We start from the raw sequence: 16,838 nt of genomic DNA, 5'->3' as shown, positions 1-16,838 counted from the left end.
TCTCCATTAACTCTTGAGTTTCTTCTCTAAACTCGAGTTAACGACTTAAAGACTTCATTGGGATTGTGAATCCAGACCGATACTACTTTTATCGTAGTTGTGTGATCTGATCTTGCATCTTCTATCGTACGAGTATAATCGATTGATTGTCTTGAGATCGTGAGAGTTCTCCAATAGGCAAGATAAAGAAGTCACAAACATCTTCGTCTCACTATTTGTGATTCCTAGACAATCCGCTTGTGTAGTCAGGAAGGATTGTAGAGAGGTGATTGATTAATCTAGGTTGTTCTTCGGGAATATAAGTCAGGATTATTAGTTGGTTCCTGTTACCTTGATTTTATATCTAAAGACGGAACAAAACCTAGGGTTTATCTGTAGGAGACATATTTATCCTTTCGATAGAATTTTTCTATGTGAGACAGATTTGTTTATTATCAAGTCTGTGATTTTGGGTTGCAACAACTCTTTGTTTTGGGTGAGATCAGCGAAGGGAATCAAGTGCGCAGTATCCTTCTGGAATCAGAGGCGTAGGAGTACAATTGTACCTTGTATCAGTGGGAGATTGGTAGGGTTTCAAATGTAGATCAGTCCGAAGTTTTCTTGGAGTAGGCTAGTATCTGTAACGGCTTAATATAGTGTGTATTCAATCTGGACTAGGTCCCGGGGTTTTTCTGCATTTGCGGTTTCCTCGTTAACAAAACTTCTGGTGTCTGTGTGATTTCTTTTCCGCATTATATTTTGTATAATTGAAATAATACAGGTTGTGCGTTCGTGATCATCAACTTCTTTAATCCAACTTTTGGTTGTTGATTGTGGTTGATTGATCCTTGGACATTGGTCTTTGGTACCGTCCAAGTTATCTCTCTTTGATATAGACTCACAGATTTCCATTTGCTTGAGTAAAGATCAAATCGAGAGATTGATATAATAACTCCTTGAGATACTTTTTATCTCGATTGAGTCTGACTGTCTAGTTGATTCTCTAGCAAAGTACTTCGGAGTTAGTCCATACAGATTGATAAGTGAAATATTGGGTGGTGTTGTTACAGCCCCACTTTTTCAATTGGTATCAGAACAGGCAAACACGTTAAAGACCTCATCAGTCTGTGTTTGTAGCGATCTGACTCTGTGGACAGAATCTCATACGCATAAATGCCTCCTAAAGCTGTCAACTTGGTCAAGTGTCTCGGAAATACCTCAAAGGGTTACTCCTTAGATGATTCTTCTGAATCCCGAGGTAAGAAGAATGTCTCATCTTGTGTGAATCATTCTTCCTCCAATGAGACATTGGATATAATGGCTAAAGCTGAAATGGAGCTCACCAGAATTTTAAAAAATTATACTGAGTGTATTGATCTACAGGATCATGGTAAATTCATTGATGAATTTGAAAAGTCTATTGATCGAGAATAAGTACTCTACAACATTATAGGGGTCATTCTCTAAGGAAATTGAGAAACTTCTTCAAGAAAATAATATACAGCGTGAAAAGATTTGGGATCTTGAAAAGCTGGTCAAAGAAGGCTCAATTAGAGAAAATTGTTTGATCAAGACGCATTCATCTGATCTATACAGACTTCGTGTTGAGAAAGATAAACTTGAAGTCTCACTTGATCTAGCCCATAGACAGTGCAAATCCTTTGAAAAGGAAAACTCTGTCCTAATGAAAAATTCTTCTGCACAAACAAATTCTCATGAGTTACTGTACAAAATGAAGTTTTCTCCAGAAGAAGATTGTGACAAGAAAATTTTTCATAACTTACAATCTTCTCCGGTGGCTATGAAGTTTAAACAGGTGCCTGTTGTTTCTTCACCTCCACAAATATGTACCTTCTGTGGAAAAGGAAATCAATATGATATCCATTGTTTTGCTAGAAAGAAACGTATTTCTGAACTTCACAAGTTGCTTCTTTCTACTGTCAATGGAGTAAATAGTCGGATGACTACTACAATAAAGGTCCCCTTCACAGGAAACCAGGCATCTTATAATGATATCTCTCCTAGAAATCAACACAGGACATTTGTAAATTCTTGTGCTTATAAGATTGATTCTGATAAATCTAAGTCTAGTGTGTGGAGAAGAATTTCGGAAAATCCCCTAGAACCTATCTCTAGAGGTCCTAGACTCTATTATCAGAAAGGTTTCTCTCCTATGATTCCCAGAAGGACTGCTAGTCACACCCTCTTTTCTCACTACAAGAAACCACGGCTTTGGTGACGCTAGTTTTTGCGGCGAAGAATATTTCATTGCTGAAGCTTAGTTATTGTGACCAAAATAATTTTTGTCACTGTTGTTAGGTTTTCAGCAACGGGACTTAGATTTCGTCAATCATAAGTTTTTAGTGACCTTATTTAGAGACGAAATAATGTCTAGTCACTAATAAAAAATTTGTGATTATATATGTTTGTCACCATTTAATGCTATTGTGATGATGCCAAAAAATTGACATAAAATCTTTTTGGTGATAATCTATAAATTTCGTTACAAAAGAAAAATTTATACTGACAAAATTACTTCCTCACTAACTAATTTTATAGTGACGAAACTAAATGTTTGATGTTGTATTTATTTTTAGTGAGCATCAGCTTGTTTGGTTGCAAATATTTATATAGTAACAGCTTCTAATCGTCACAAGAAAGATCACTTGCAACGAACTAGATTTTGTCGCTTTAGTCATTTTTAATGACACCACAACTTCATCGCAATTCGTGATTTCAGTGATTACTGAAATGTTGTTGCAAAGAATTCTTTATGGTGATAAAAGAATACAAACCGCTAAAAAATAAGGTTTTGGTAACAATATATTTTATCACAAACAATAAAATATAATACTTAACAATAACTTATAAATTTAAGAAAATCAATTTACTTGTCGAAGTAATCTTTCATAAGGGGAAATTTACTAAGTCGTCATTTGATTACTTCATTTAATGGGAAAAAATTAAAAAGAATGCTCAATAGACTTGGTGCTAGAGTACCACCATGTTTACACTACTCGAAGATTGAATCACCGGTGTATCCGGTGCAACCAACCTTATTTTTCCTGGATAACAATTTCCAGTTTTGCCAGTTCAAAGTTGAAACTGGATCCTCAAACATTAAATTTCACAAGGATCTGACAGTGTTGTCTACAATTATCTTGCTGGCAGCGAGAAAAAGAAGGAACTGACAACATCGCTGCATCTTTAAAATGCTTACATAACATAAACATATTTTCATCTAGTTGATCAGTTAAGCTCATCCTCACAAACCTTGACAAAGTGACTAATGATAAACCTAGATGCCATGATTCTATTTCTCTTCTGAATCCCTAGTTTGCCAAGCAGGATTTCCAGGAGTAGATAAACCAACCTCCCTATTCACAAACGATTCTTCGGCCTGCTCAGAATTCCTTTCTTTAAATGGGTTGGTGTTTGCTGTAGTACCGAATTGCACGTGGTAGTTTTTCAGGAATTTCTTGCTAAACTGTGTTCTCTGGCTTCACAGTGTCTTCAACGCTATCCTGCTGAGCATAAAGATGGTGTCATGGAACGAGCTGAATAAGTCCCTTTAGCCATTTTTTACTCTGCATTTTCTTTGAAGCATTTGTTTTGCCCTGCGCGTTTAGATCAAAAGAGTCAAGCAATGGAGCAAGTAATTAACATGATTAGCACAAGCGCTAAGGAGAATTAGCAGTTAGAAAGATATTCAAGCATGAACTACTGCTACTTCTCATCATCATAAATTAGCACCCTTATTAGCAAAATCTTCTACTGCTTCGGCATTAAAGTTGCAAAATATATAGTGGCAGTAATTAGTTGATTGCAGTTGTTATGGTCTCGTCTTGCATTTTTTTATGTTCTTCTAATGGTACGTAATAGTCAAATGAAAATGAAGAAGCAGGACACACTGGAACTATTTAATGGTTTACAAAATTAAGCTTTACACACTAAGTCATAAAAGAAAATGATAAGGCGAAGTATAGGGACACAGCAGTACTATCTACAAAGTTAAGCTTTTTACAAAATTAAGCTTTACATACCAAGTCATAAACAAAAATGATAACGTGAAGTATAGGGACACAGCAGTAATATCAAATGGTTTACAAAATTAAGCTTTCAGCACCAAATCATAAATGAAAATGAAACAACAGCGTACAGATATTCACGTCCCATTAATTTAAATACTCCTCCCAAGCTAAAATGTGTGGCCGACAGCTTAATGAACGACTAGTACTAGACGAATCAAAAATTGTGTCAAACGTTTACTAACAACTCAATCACTTTTTTGTTTTGGTTTGTTTAAATATTTTAAGTCAGTAGTCGCACCAGTAGCACTCTCACTGGCCGGGTGAGATAAGATACTGATACCAAGGGACTATCATCAGCCTCCATCAATATCAAAAGTACTATTTGTAGAAGGGTTGAAAGTATGTGCTGAGAGAGAGAGAGAGAGAGAGAGAGAGAGGTTTACCAGTATTCCCGATGTCAGATAACGGATTCCTCCCTTTCTCACGTTTGACATTCTTTGCATCAATAGGGGGTTTGTCAGTTAATGCACTTTGTAATAGGTTTGCACCATGACCTGCAGGCGATTCAACATCGACATTGACACTACAACTTCCACCCTCTTCGATCTCATCTGAATGTGCTGAAACATGCAGATACTTGGAAATTCACAATTCCCAACAGTGGAATTCGTAAACAGACCTACTGAAGTTGCAAGATCAATGGGATTTGACACTGCTTCAAGAGAACATCCCTTTCTTGATCCCTTTTTCTTTTTCAGAACCTTCCTCGACTGCACCCGTTCGACATCAAGAGTCTCAGAATCACAATCCGATTTGGAATCAGAAGTGTCCATATCATCAAAGAGCCCAGTGTTGCTGTATCCACCATTGTTGAAAATAATGAAACTCCTTGGACCCTGCGCATATGTAACAAAACAATTTAGAACACCTCAATCATTTTCTCACATAGGTATCACCAACTGTACCTTACGAAGGTCGTATATGTGTCCTAGACCAATATCCATGTCTAAAACTGTGGAGCCTCTTGGATTAGCTAGTCTATGTTTACGGAATTAATACACAACAGAAATTAGACTTAGGTTCAGCTTAGCACTCAAAAATTATAGCAATTACTTGTTCTCAATTTATGATCCATATATGTCCAGTTGTGATTGTAATTACGGAAAATAAAATGATAGGCTAACAATACTGTTAGATTATAAACAATATTGGATATGCAAAAGAATGTCACAAAATAAAGAAACTAACCTGCAATTCTCTTGTTGAATAAGCTCTTCGTTTTTCATTTCCAATTGTTGACCCAAATTATTGAGTTTCACGACTTTTTCCTTCAGATCCTAACCAGCAAACTTACAACCAGAATAGTGATTCTACAATACCCTGCATCAAGAGACAACTGCTTAGATACACCAGTAATAAATAGTATTCATACTTAGTTCATACACCTACGGCAGTATCCAAATATCAACCCTCATAGCCTCGTATCACTTTTTCTAAGGAGTCAATCAAGCAAGTTATTGTTTCCAGAATTAATAAATACCTGTGGTATACTACTAGACTACCATCGCAATTATAACACGCCAAATTCGCACCAAAGCTAACTGTCCTTGGCGGTCAGTTCATAGATTTATAAACCTCCCTAATCACTTGACTGCAATTAAATTAATGTAATACATCAAATGTAATACAGCAAAATCTACTTAACAAAGTTTGTCATGAACAAATTTGTATGAGCCTAATAAGACGGTGAATAGTCTGGCATACATTTAATTTAAGTCCACAAATCTTAACTAACAAATTATGGCCTAAGTGATCAAGAGATTTATCCGATCTGACTTCCCTAAAAGTCAAGAATGAGTTCACTATATTTCCAGAATTCCAACAATCACCAAAGTGCAAAAATTAAACAGCACATCAATACAACGAATACATAATCAGACAAAACAAACTTGCCTCAATTCCAGTAGTAGTCTTCGACCGCCACGAATTACATTTATTATCTTTAGCCCTAAACTGAAATTGCACAGCGTAGAAACACCGTTAATAATTTTATCGAATTTTTTGCGGGAAAATATTATCGAAAAATCCATTCCAGCAATATCATCAATTACGGTTTCGCTTTCTTTATTTTAGGGAAGAACAGATAATTAGGGGAGAAAGAATGATTTCCATTTTTTTCTTTTTTATAGAAACTAAGCATATAGGAGACTCCGTCGGGTTATATCATGGTATAGCCAAATGTAGCACAATAAGTTACTCCATAGTTGTTAAACCGTTCAGTTATCCAAGAGACCCACATGGAGCCTTGGTACGCCTGAACTAAATAGGACGCATTGAAAATTGATCGTAGTAAATTCTTACCTAGGCAAAAAAATTTCTTTTCTGGACTTTTCTTAAGCATTTTTTCTTTTAAGGAATTACCGTGGCCTAGGCAGGTTTTTACTCATTTTTTGGGCTATAGCGCACACGTAATTTAAAATAGACCATATTACAAATTATAATTAAAACAAAAATTATAATTAAAATAGAAAAAACTATAATTAAAAAGCTTTTTCATAAAGTAGGATTGGCTATTCAAAAGGGTGTCGGTGCATAGATTGTTGCCCGACTTCTTCCTATATCTGTGTAATTATATACTCTTTGTCGTTCAATAAAAGCCAGGGTGGCATCTATTATGTGCTACTAGAAAAATAACTAAAACGAATTTATATAATAAAAAGAATTTAAAAATTAAAATATCGTGACTAAAGCAAATTATTACATTGATATTAATTCACTATATTTTATAATATTAAAATTTCGTTATAAATTTCTCCAATCTTATTTTAATTTTTCCAGTTTATTCTGATTGAGACATTGTGTTTTCATCGGCCTCCCACCATGAAAGCGATCATCTAATATATACAAGTTGAATTCGCTAAGAACGACAAACCTTAATTACACACATATGCTTAATTAGTTTGTCTATGTATCATGTCACTTACGGTTGATATAAGTCGGTATCATCGATGCATTGTATCGTTTTTGTATTTTGAGGCCACTATGATATTGGTACTTGATATGGTACGTGAACCATGTTTGGCAATCGCTAAATTTGGTTGTCTTTTATTAGAACGCCCCTTTCAAAAAATTTATCTGGCAATCGCTAAATTCAAATCACTGACGAATGTGATACCGCTTTAATTCAACATTTATGAAAGAATATATTGAAATATATATTTATGATTTTATGCAATGGCCTCAATTCCAAAAATACCTTGCATATGTACAAAACACTATTATTTATAATCAAACTGTTTTCCGTGGCTCGAAAATTAAATACAAGAATAAATGTAGTATTGTGCCAAAAATTTATCTTGTAACCCAAGAATATACATCCCAACTCCAATTTTTCCAATGTGAAAAACACTTGTTAACTAGGTTTGAAATATCCTCGTTATGTTCACATGTCGTTCAATAATTATACAATCTCACTATAATCGATCTTTTTCCAAGCTCATGCATAAAATTTCCTCATATTTTACTCTAATTTGTCCTAAGTTCTTTTGATTGGGAAGTTGAGTACTTCATCCACCTCTAATCGTCAAAGTGTATATTCTTATGTATTTTGTAATACTTTTTGACTCGATTTTTTTCCATCAATATGATTACCTTGAAAGACTTGAATTCAATTTCACCTTAAGCCGTCCAGAGAATGAAGAAGATGTAACGAATTTGATGGAAGCATGCATATGTACACAAAATACTATTATTATCTATAATCAAAATTTTCACAGTGAATCGAAATTTTCATCAATTTCAAATTAAATTCAAGAATAAGTATATTATTATACCAAAATTTTATCTTGTAAGTCAAGAATCTAAATCCCAACTCCAATTTTTCCAGTGAGGCAAAAACTTGTCAACTCTATTTGAAATATCCTCGGTATGTTCTCATCTCTTTCCATGAATTTACAATATCACTATAATGTTTTCCAAGCTGTCTTTAATTGTTCAAAATTTCTTCTTATTAAGAAGTTCAGTTCTTGGCTTCCAACTGTAAAAGTGATCGTATAGTATATAAATTGTATATGTATATTATATAGTAAAAAATGAATTACAAAATTTTTTTACTGTGCAAAAAAGTTCTGTTGTGACACAAAATTTTACATCCCAAATTTTCTTGTGTGACAAAAACTTGTTAGCTCGGCTAGAAATTTATTCCGTATCTTTTTATTTTTTTGTATAATATCCTACAATCTCACTAAAATTTCCTCAAATTTCACTCTAACTTTTCCAAATTTCTTGATTGAGAAGTTGATTACTTCATCGGCCTCCCATCGTGTAAGTGGTCATTATGCATATATACACAAAATATATGTTATTTGTGATCAAAATTTATTTTGTGACTCGATTTTTTCATCACAAATTCAAATTTATCTATAAGCATAAATGTCCTAATACGTTGAAAATTTATCTTGTCAACCAAGAATTTATATTCCAACCCTAAAATTTCCGGTGTAACTAAAATTTGTTAACCCGAAGTTAAATTTGTGTGGTATCTTTATATTTGTTTCAATAACCTTGTATTCTCACAATAAGTAACTGAGTTGTGAGGCAACAGAGGATCATTTTTGCTTCTCCTCTATACTTTAGAAACAAAGCAAGTATTGAAGGTAAAGGCTGGATCTCAAGATTTCTTGAACAAATTTTCTTTTGTGATTTTGCTACTTAATACAAATTTTAACCACAAGTGTAATATAATCTACCTGTAATTAAAAAAATTGCATCCCAACTCTAGATTTATCAGTACGTTGAAATTTGTTAACACGTCATAAAATGCACTAGGTAACCTTAAAATCCTTGCACAAGCTTATTTGCTCAGTGTTAAAATGCATTCACCTTAAGAGCTAGCGGTCCTCGAGGTTATTATTTTGAGGATGAATTTAAATACATCTTCGGCGGAGACGTACCGAAGGCGCGCTGACAGGTCCCGAGTGCAACGATGAGCGGGGTTTGACCTGGCGGGTCCCCGCTGAGGTCAAGAAGAATTTTTGAAAAATACAAAGCTATTCTTTACTACCAAAAAACAAAATTATTTGCTTAAAAAACCAAAAAAAAAAATTACCTGCTTAAAAAAAGAACAAACACTGATTTTTGGTTTTTTAATAATGCATGGCAAGTTTCCATTGGATGAATGGTCTGTTGTATCTTAATTTTGTGCATCGTGAAGTAAAATTTTGTTAGAATATAGTCCTTCGACTACTCATTGTTACCTCTTTTCTATCGAAATCTCAGAGAAATTTTCTTCTTCTTCTCTAAAATTAAGAAGCCGAATTCTTTTCTTTTCTGTTATTGATTACCTAAAATATAAAGATCTTGTAGGAGGGATATTTGACTAGAAATCAAGATTTGATTGGCTGAAGTTTTTCTCAAATGATTTTCAAGATATTTTTTTTGAGGGATATTTTTTTGCTCACAAGATACTGATTGAAGGTATTTTCTATTTAGATCTCACATTACTCTTCAATTTCATATGTTAAATCATATATGCAAACCCTAATTTTGTAATTCTTTGATCTCCTAAGGTTTGTTCTGCCCCTTTATGTTCCTTTTGTATTCTGTTGTTTGAAAAAGATATATATGCATCATTAAACTTTCATGTTTTTGCCTGTGTTTTCTTAGTTGTTCTTTTAATCATGGTGTTGTTTCATTGCCCAGGTGAAAAATGGCTAACAACAATGAGCAACCAGCTCCGACAACTTCATCTTTTGAGGGTGCCTATCACATTTCCCATTTTTAATGCATCAATTGAGAATAATATTTTTTTGTCTAGATTGAGAGAAAGTGGGTTGCGCACAGGGTGTTTGAAAAATTGTCTTAATATGAATATGCTAATTGGAGTCACCATGAATGGGTGTAATGGATATTTGGGTTCTTCTCTAATTTTATATGATATGTATGGATTGGGGGTTTTGATTTATGAAAAGAATTTCCAAAATCTATAATTTGTTTTCAAAAGTTTTAGTTCACAATCATTGTCCAGTGGATGTCCAATTTACGTAGTTTCTGAAAATTTCTATTTCATCAATTGAGAATAATATTGTTTGTCTAGATTGAGAGAAAGTGGGTTGCACACAGGGTGTTTGAAAAATTGTCTTAATATGTATATGTTAATTGAAGTCACCATGAATAGGTGCAATGGATATTTGGGTTCTTCTCTAATTTTACATGACATGTATCAATTGGGGGTTTTGATTTATGAAAAGAATTTTCAAAATCTATAATCTGTTTTCAAAAGTTTTAGTTCACAATCATTGTTTTGTGGATGTCCAATTTATGTAGTTTATGAAATTTAGTCTATGGATTACACTTAACTATAGATGGGTTGTCTTTGTTGTATTTCCTTTTAAATGAGACTTTCGTGGTTATTTCTCCGTTTCGTGCAAAGCATGTTGATGCTTGATCTTTGTTGTTTCATTTTGTTGTGTGGAGTTATGACTTTTTACTGTGTGTTGGTTTGCGCCCCATGTTTGGTTATGCGAAGATAGAAATCAAATGTTTTATAAGTACTGGTATATCATGAACATGTGTACTTATATCATGCATTAAACTCTAAAATTTAATATGTAGCTGATCTTAATTAGGTGAGATTAGACCAATTACACCTAGATAAGTTTCAATATGTGCTGTACAAGCTAGTGTTAGTCTGTTCCCCCTGGTATCTATGTATTTTATTGATAACATGAATATGTTGTACCCATCCCAGGAAAAAAAAAACACACAATGATCAGCAGTCAAAAATGACCATGTGTAGTTTAGAATTAATGCAATATTTCTTTTTTCTGGGGCTGTCTGACAACCATTAATACTGATCCTAAGGTATGTACTTCATATTAGTCAAGAATCTTACAATATTTACCATAAATTTTATTTGCACTCTTCCTTCCAAAGCTTGTGAACTCTAGTTTAGTGATTGGTGGCACACTTCGATACTTTGTTGTTTCTTGGACTTAAATTCTTTTGTCTTATACTATACTGGATTCCATTAAACCAATTATATCATATATAGGATCTCAGCACATGTGCTTCTCAGTGTTTGTTTCTAAAACTTCTTCAACTTATGGATTGTTATGGCATCTCAGACCTCTGCCGTTATAGTCTCACAGACCCTATGTTGGGCTAGTGTAGTATGCCTTGTACATTCAGTTATGTTAAGTAGAAAAACAAGCCTGTCTACCAACAGTGCAGGATAACTTGGATATTATCTGTTTTTACATTTATTAGTATTGACCAGGCACATTCTTATGCCCTATACAAAAGATGTGGGCAGGCTGGGTCATGGATTTATTAGCCTTCTCCTTATATTTTTCTTTACTTGAGGTTGGTTGTGTAATTTGAATGTGCAACAGGTGTCTCCATTTAATGTGAAATATGATGTTTTATTGATAACTGTCTTCTAGGGGTTATTGGTATATTAGTTGGTTCTGTCCTCATTGGTTCTGCTACCTGAACTCCCGCAATACAATTCCTTTGCATTAACTCTATTTTATCTTTCCTACATGACAGTCTGGTTTTTCTATGAGATACAAAGATGTCTGTCCACATGTATATTAAGAATATTATAAGCCTAGGATAAAACATGTGTTTTCTAATGTTTACTCTATTTCAGTTGCAACATCAACTTACTTAGTAAGGTTCTTATAATTGTTTTTCATCTCCTTTGTAAAACAGAAACGAAAATCTGGATCCGAGCAAGCTGAGATTGACATTTTTTATGACACCCATACAAGTGGGTGAGTATAGAAATTACTACTGTTCTATTTGTGTTGTCTATGTCTAAACCAATAGGATCCAGAAACACATCCAATCAATATTTGTAATCTTCTCTTAGCTATTCAATTTTATATCATTATAATTAACTTACATGTTTGACATTCTGGTGCGTTTTGTAATTATTCTCTCTATTATGCATCTCTATACAGCACACAATGAATGAGCTAATGCAGCAAGGCAGCGAAGCATGAGCTACACCACCGATTGAGGTAGAGGTATGTGCTCAATTTTTGAAGAAAAAGTAAAGACGGCGTCGTGCTACAACCATTGATTCTAACACTGAAGGACTTCATGCTATGTTACAAGCGCAGGATGATAGAATTCAAGCTCAGAATGAGGTTATCAAAATGCTAAAAGAAGATAAAGAAAAGTTCACAAGAAACATACACATTTTGATGGGAACCCTCGGGCTAAACAACATCACCGTTAGCAGAACCAATGGAAGTTGAATGCTGCACCACAAAGTCAATTGTTATATTATTGTTTTAGTTTTTTTTTAACTAGTCTCAGTGATTATTTATTTATTGGTAGAGTTTATTTAGATTTTTTTTAGTTTGGATCTTGTTTAAACAATTTATTTTAATGGCTAATTATGTTTTGTTCAACTAATAATATTTATATAAATGTTTATTTATTTATATTTATTTTTTGTGCAATAAATTTCTTTGGAATCATCTGTGGTAATATAGGATAGTCACTAACGAAAATATGGTGATGAGTTCGGCATGTTGAGAATAGCTACGGTGAGGGCAGTGTTGTGTCTCTAATAATTTTTGAGACAAATGACTTTGTCGGAAAAATTGATTCGGAGACAACCATATTTACAGGTAAAAATTGTTTTGGAGACGATGATATTCACTATTGAAATGACCATACGGAGAAAATCCTAATTGGTCATTATACGTACTTTTAGAGACGATTATATTTTGTTACTGTTCTTTTATTTTGAGACGAAAGTTATTTTGTTGCTGAACTTTATTTTTTCTGAGATGAAAAAATTTCGTGGCTAAAACTGTTAAGCTGACAAATTTGTTTCTTCACTATAAGTATATATTTTGAGATGAATAAAATTTGCGGCTAAAACTATTTAGGTGGCGAATTTGTTTCTTCACCATAAATATTTTTTGAGATGAGCAAATTTCGCGGCTAAAACTATTTTATGAGATGAATTTGTTTCTTCACCATAAATATTTTTTGAGATGAGCAAATTTCGCGGCTAAAACTATTTTAAGTGACAAAATATTGTCCCCACCAAAAATACACTGAGTGACAAAATTCTTCGTCACAAAAATTAGCAAACAATGTCAATTTTATTTGATCACGAAAAGAAAATTTTGGTGGCAAAAGAACTTATGTCGCTAATTAAAAAATTCGGTGACGATTTCTTAAGGACGTCACAGAACACTTTCAATGACTCACTATAGGTGATGAAATTTTTTGTGACGTTGAATTCTTTTTTCAACGAAGAAATTAGTTTCCGTGACATAATGTTTCGCCACTAAAAGCGACTTTTCTTGTAGTGTCTGGAAGCTGCGGTGAAAGGACAAGAAGTGCTGAGAAAAGATATCCTAGAGGAAATTACAGTTATTCTCTCAAAACCGATGGTGAGACTATGGCTCCCTCTGCTACCTAACAGCAGAACGGGTTTTCCTTGTGTCTAACTTGAGAGATACAAGGATGTGATTTTGAGAGATGCTCAAGTTGTGTGCTATATTGTCTCTAGTTTGTATATCCCTTGTTGTAATGATCTTCTCTTTGTCACTTTGATCTTTTGATGGTGTAAGTTTTGGAAGCTGTACAATATACCTCTTTAGGGCATTTTGTTTTGTCAGTCCACGAACGCTCGTATCTCCTCAAGGAAATTTAGGGTTTCTAGCCAGGGTATTCACGAACATATATAAATCTTATCTTATATGTGGTTAATTTTTCTTCATAAAGGAGCTTTATGGAAACTGTTCCCAAAGAAGAAGTTAACCCTATGGTTGAGGATGATATCAAAGGGTGTGATTATGGTCAAGAGTTTATACGAAAGAAGATGCTTGAAAGAAAAGAGTATAGCACTTGGATTGGTGAATCTGTCAAGGATATTATTCGTGTTCAAAATGAAGTTAAGAACGAACTGGCTAACCTTCAATTGCAAATAAACCAGCTTATTAATGGACATGCGAAATCCTTGGTACTCAAAATATCTTGATCAGAAATCAGAAGAAAGTTATCCTTGATTGTGCAAAGGCTCGTCATTATGCTCGCACTATTGATCGAAAAGTCAACGTTCTAACCTTTGAACATGGTGTCTCTACGGTAAACAGAGTCAAGTATATCAGTGACTCCTACTTTGATGGACCATTTCAGAGGTATGAAATTATCAAGGAAAACTAAGTTTAGATACCTAGTATGTCTTCTTTTTGGATTTAGATGGAAGAATAACTAGTGTTTTAAATAGCGAAGATTGTGACTTCACATAGCTATTTTTGTTTTCATCTTCTTATGTTATTTTTTTAGGTTTATTGGTATTAAATTCTAAAAATATTTGGAGGATGATGATTATTGCAGTATTTTCTTGGTATGTTATATTGCAATATTTTTATGGGATATGTATTGTTTGCGTCCGTGAACTTGAAGGTCCCATATTGCGGTCAAAAGTAAAGTTGTCCATGAATTGGTATTCGTATTGATGAAAGGACGAATGGACTTTTGAAATATACAAAAGTTATGCCTATGCAATCATGTAATTGATGGAAAATAGGATTAAATCTTTTGTATGACAAGGATAAAGTCTATTATGTTGTTATGCTTATAATGATGCAAAGATAGAATAGATCCTTGTATGTTATCCACGGTATTGATATTCATTGATCCATTTCATTATGTTTTACCGTGAAGGCTCCATTATGTGTCTTATGTTGAGCACCTTACAACTAAGTCGATTAACCTTGGATTTGTTGGTTGTTCCGTAAGATGCTATATGTTGAGCATTAGGAACTAAATTAATCAACTAGTTTGGTTATTTAGTTTTGTACTCCATAAGTTTTACTTCTTATGTTGAGTACATGTAGGTTAAGGTTGTCATGTCTTATGATAATCTTAGTCGGGGTTCCATAATCTCTTATGTTGAGTCCAAAATAATTAAATTGATTACCTCGGTGATTAGTTTGGTTATTTGTTTGTATTCCGATTAGATTAATTATAGGTTCTCTTGTAATTAATCTAATTGAGTTTTCATATATTCCACAAGTTCTTGTGTTGAGTATATGAACGGCTACACTATCATGTTTTATTGGTTAATGTAGTCACGTATTCCGTAAGGTTTTCCTTATGTTGAGTACTTGAACGGTTAAGTTAGTCACATCCATATGATTAACTTAGTCGTAGCCTGTTGCTCCGTGAGTTTACTTATATTGAGCACTTTCAATTAAATTGATCACTTTTGTGGTTTTGATTTAATTGCGTATTCCAATTAGAATACTCATGGGTTTTCTAGTGAGTATTTTGGTTGAGTTTTGGATATATAAAATCATTCACATGGTTTTTGGTGTCCAAATAAAAATCCTTCTTTTCTTTCGAAATTAAGGTCGCTCTTGTTGTTCCTTTGGGAATGACATCAAATGGGGCAGAGTTCTTTTGAACTTGTGCTTAATGGTAATATCTTGCGGGGAGTCCGGATGTGGAATTTTATAGGGATTATCTTGCGTCTTAAAACTCCTTGATGAATGTTGTTAGCTTCGGCTATAAGATTGCATCTAAATTAAGATGATATGTTGTCTTTCTTTTGGTAATGAAATGTCTCTTGTGGAAATTTCATTATGAACCCGTTCTTGTACCTTTGCCAATTTTATTGACAAAAAGGGGGAGAAATACTGTAGGTCACACTACAAATACATATGGTTTTCGGATCATTGTGTAAGGGGGAGTGGTTTCCATGATCGAGATGGAGTATTGACTAAGGGGGAGCAATACATATATCCATAGTATTATTGTTAAAGTCGTGATGCAATTAGACTTTGATGTTCACAATAATACTATATGACACTGTATAATAATGATCAAGAATCTCGATTTCTCTCATTGTTATAGCTACGGATCTTCAACAACGGTGATGCTAAACTTACAACCTTTGGAATCTTCGGAGTACTTGGAAGGACGAAGATTTCAAGGAACGTTGAAGATTGGACTATGTAATAAGAGCTACTAAAGTTTTTTTTTTTGTATTCCATATGTATTAATAGTTTTTTCACTAAAATTGACAAAGGGGGAGATTTTTAGAGCATAGCTCGGTCAACCTCTCATGCGTTGCTATATCAAGCATGTTTGTCAATGTTAGTGATCAAAACTATAAAGTCTTGATTTCTAGCCTATTAGCTAAGTCTCGGACTAGGATAGGAAAAGTGTAGTTGAGCTCAAGGACTTCATGGTGATTCAACAATAACGACGAAAGTCTATCTATTCTTCTCCTACTTCTTATGAGACAAAAGTCTTATGCTATATATACTAGATCATATCCACTTGATATTTAGAGATGAGTATTCATTGCTTATCTTTTACTAGAAATCATGTGTTGGTAAAGAGTTTCGCTTTGATCAGGTTTATCTTCACCTAATCACGAAAGTCATGAAAGTTTCAATCACTTTGGAAATTGCTCTGACGAGAAAGGTCAGTTGTTCTTCATGACTGAATATCTCCCTCTGAGAATTTTTTTAATGATTGAAATGAGAGTTTAGATTATATAACCATGTATTCCTTGAACCTAAGTTTTCGAACTTTGTTGATCAAGAGAAATCGGTAGGATTGTGGAATTGGCTTGCCAAGTCCGTGAACTGACGAAAGTTCTCGACCGATAATTTCTGCTGGGATTTCCAAAACTCGTTTGTGTGCTAAGTCTGCGAACCCAGTCCGCGAACTGGCAGAAGTTCTCGACCCGAGAATTTCTGTTGAATTTGGAAAACTCAACCGATTAACTTAAGTCCGCGAACTTGTTTGTGAGCTTAACAGGTTATGATTTAAAGATGTGCTCTG

At 33.9% G+C, this 16,838-nt stretch overlaps 2 long non-coding RNA genes across 2 annotated transcripts; one reads left to right on the top strand and one right to left on the bottom strand.

The window, feature by feature from the left end:
- Positions 1-3,026: 3,026 nt before the first annotated feature.
- Positions 3,027-5,634, bottom strand: LOC113349452. Its single transcript, XR_003360181.1, has 4 exons — positions 5,551-5,634; positions 5,259-5,390; positions 4,454-4,906; positions 3,027-3,596 (listed from the first exon to the last, which is right to left on the bottom strand). It is a non-coding gene; the product is annotated as an uncharacterized LOC113349452 (long non-coding RNA).
- Positions 5,635-9,379: 3,745 nt separating this feature from the next.
- LOC113354120 lies at positions 9,380-12,430 on the top strand. Its single transcript, XR_003361682.1, has 4 exons — positions 9,380-9,485; positions 9,711-9,766; positions 11,724-11,785; positions 11,975-12,430. It is a non-coding gene; the product is annotated as an uncharacterized LOC113354120 (long non-coding RNA).
- The last annotated feature ends 4,408 nt before the right edge of the window (positions 12,431-16,838 follow it).

This window comes from Papaver somniferum, chromosome 2, assembly GCF_003573695.1.
Source record: "Papaver somniferum cultivar HN1 chromosome 2, ASM357369v1, whole genome shotgun sequence".
In the NCBI taxonomy this organism is placed as follows: Eukaryota; Viridiplantae; Streptophyta; class Magnoliopsida; order Ranunculales; family Papaveraceae; genus Papaver; species Papaver somniferum.
This window is presented reverse-complemented; position numbering and strand designations above follow the sequence as displayed.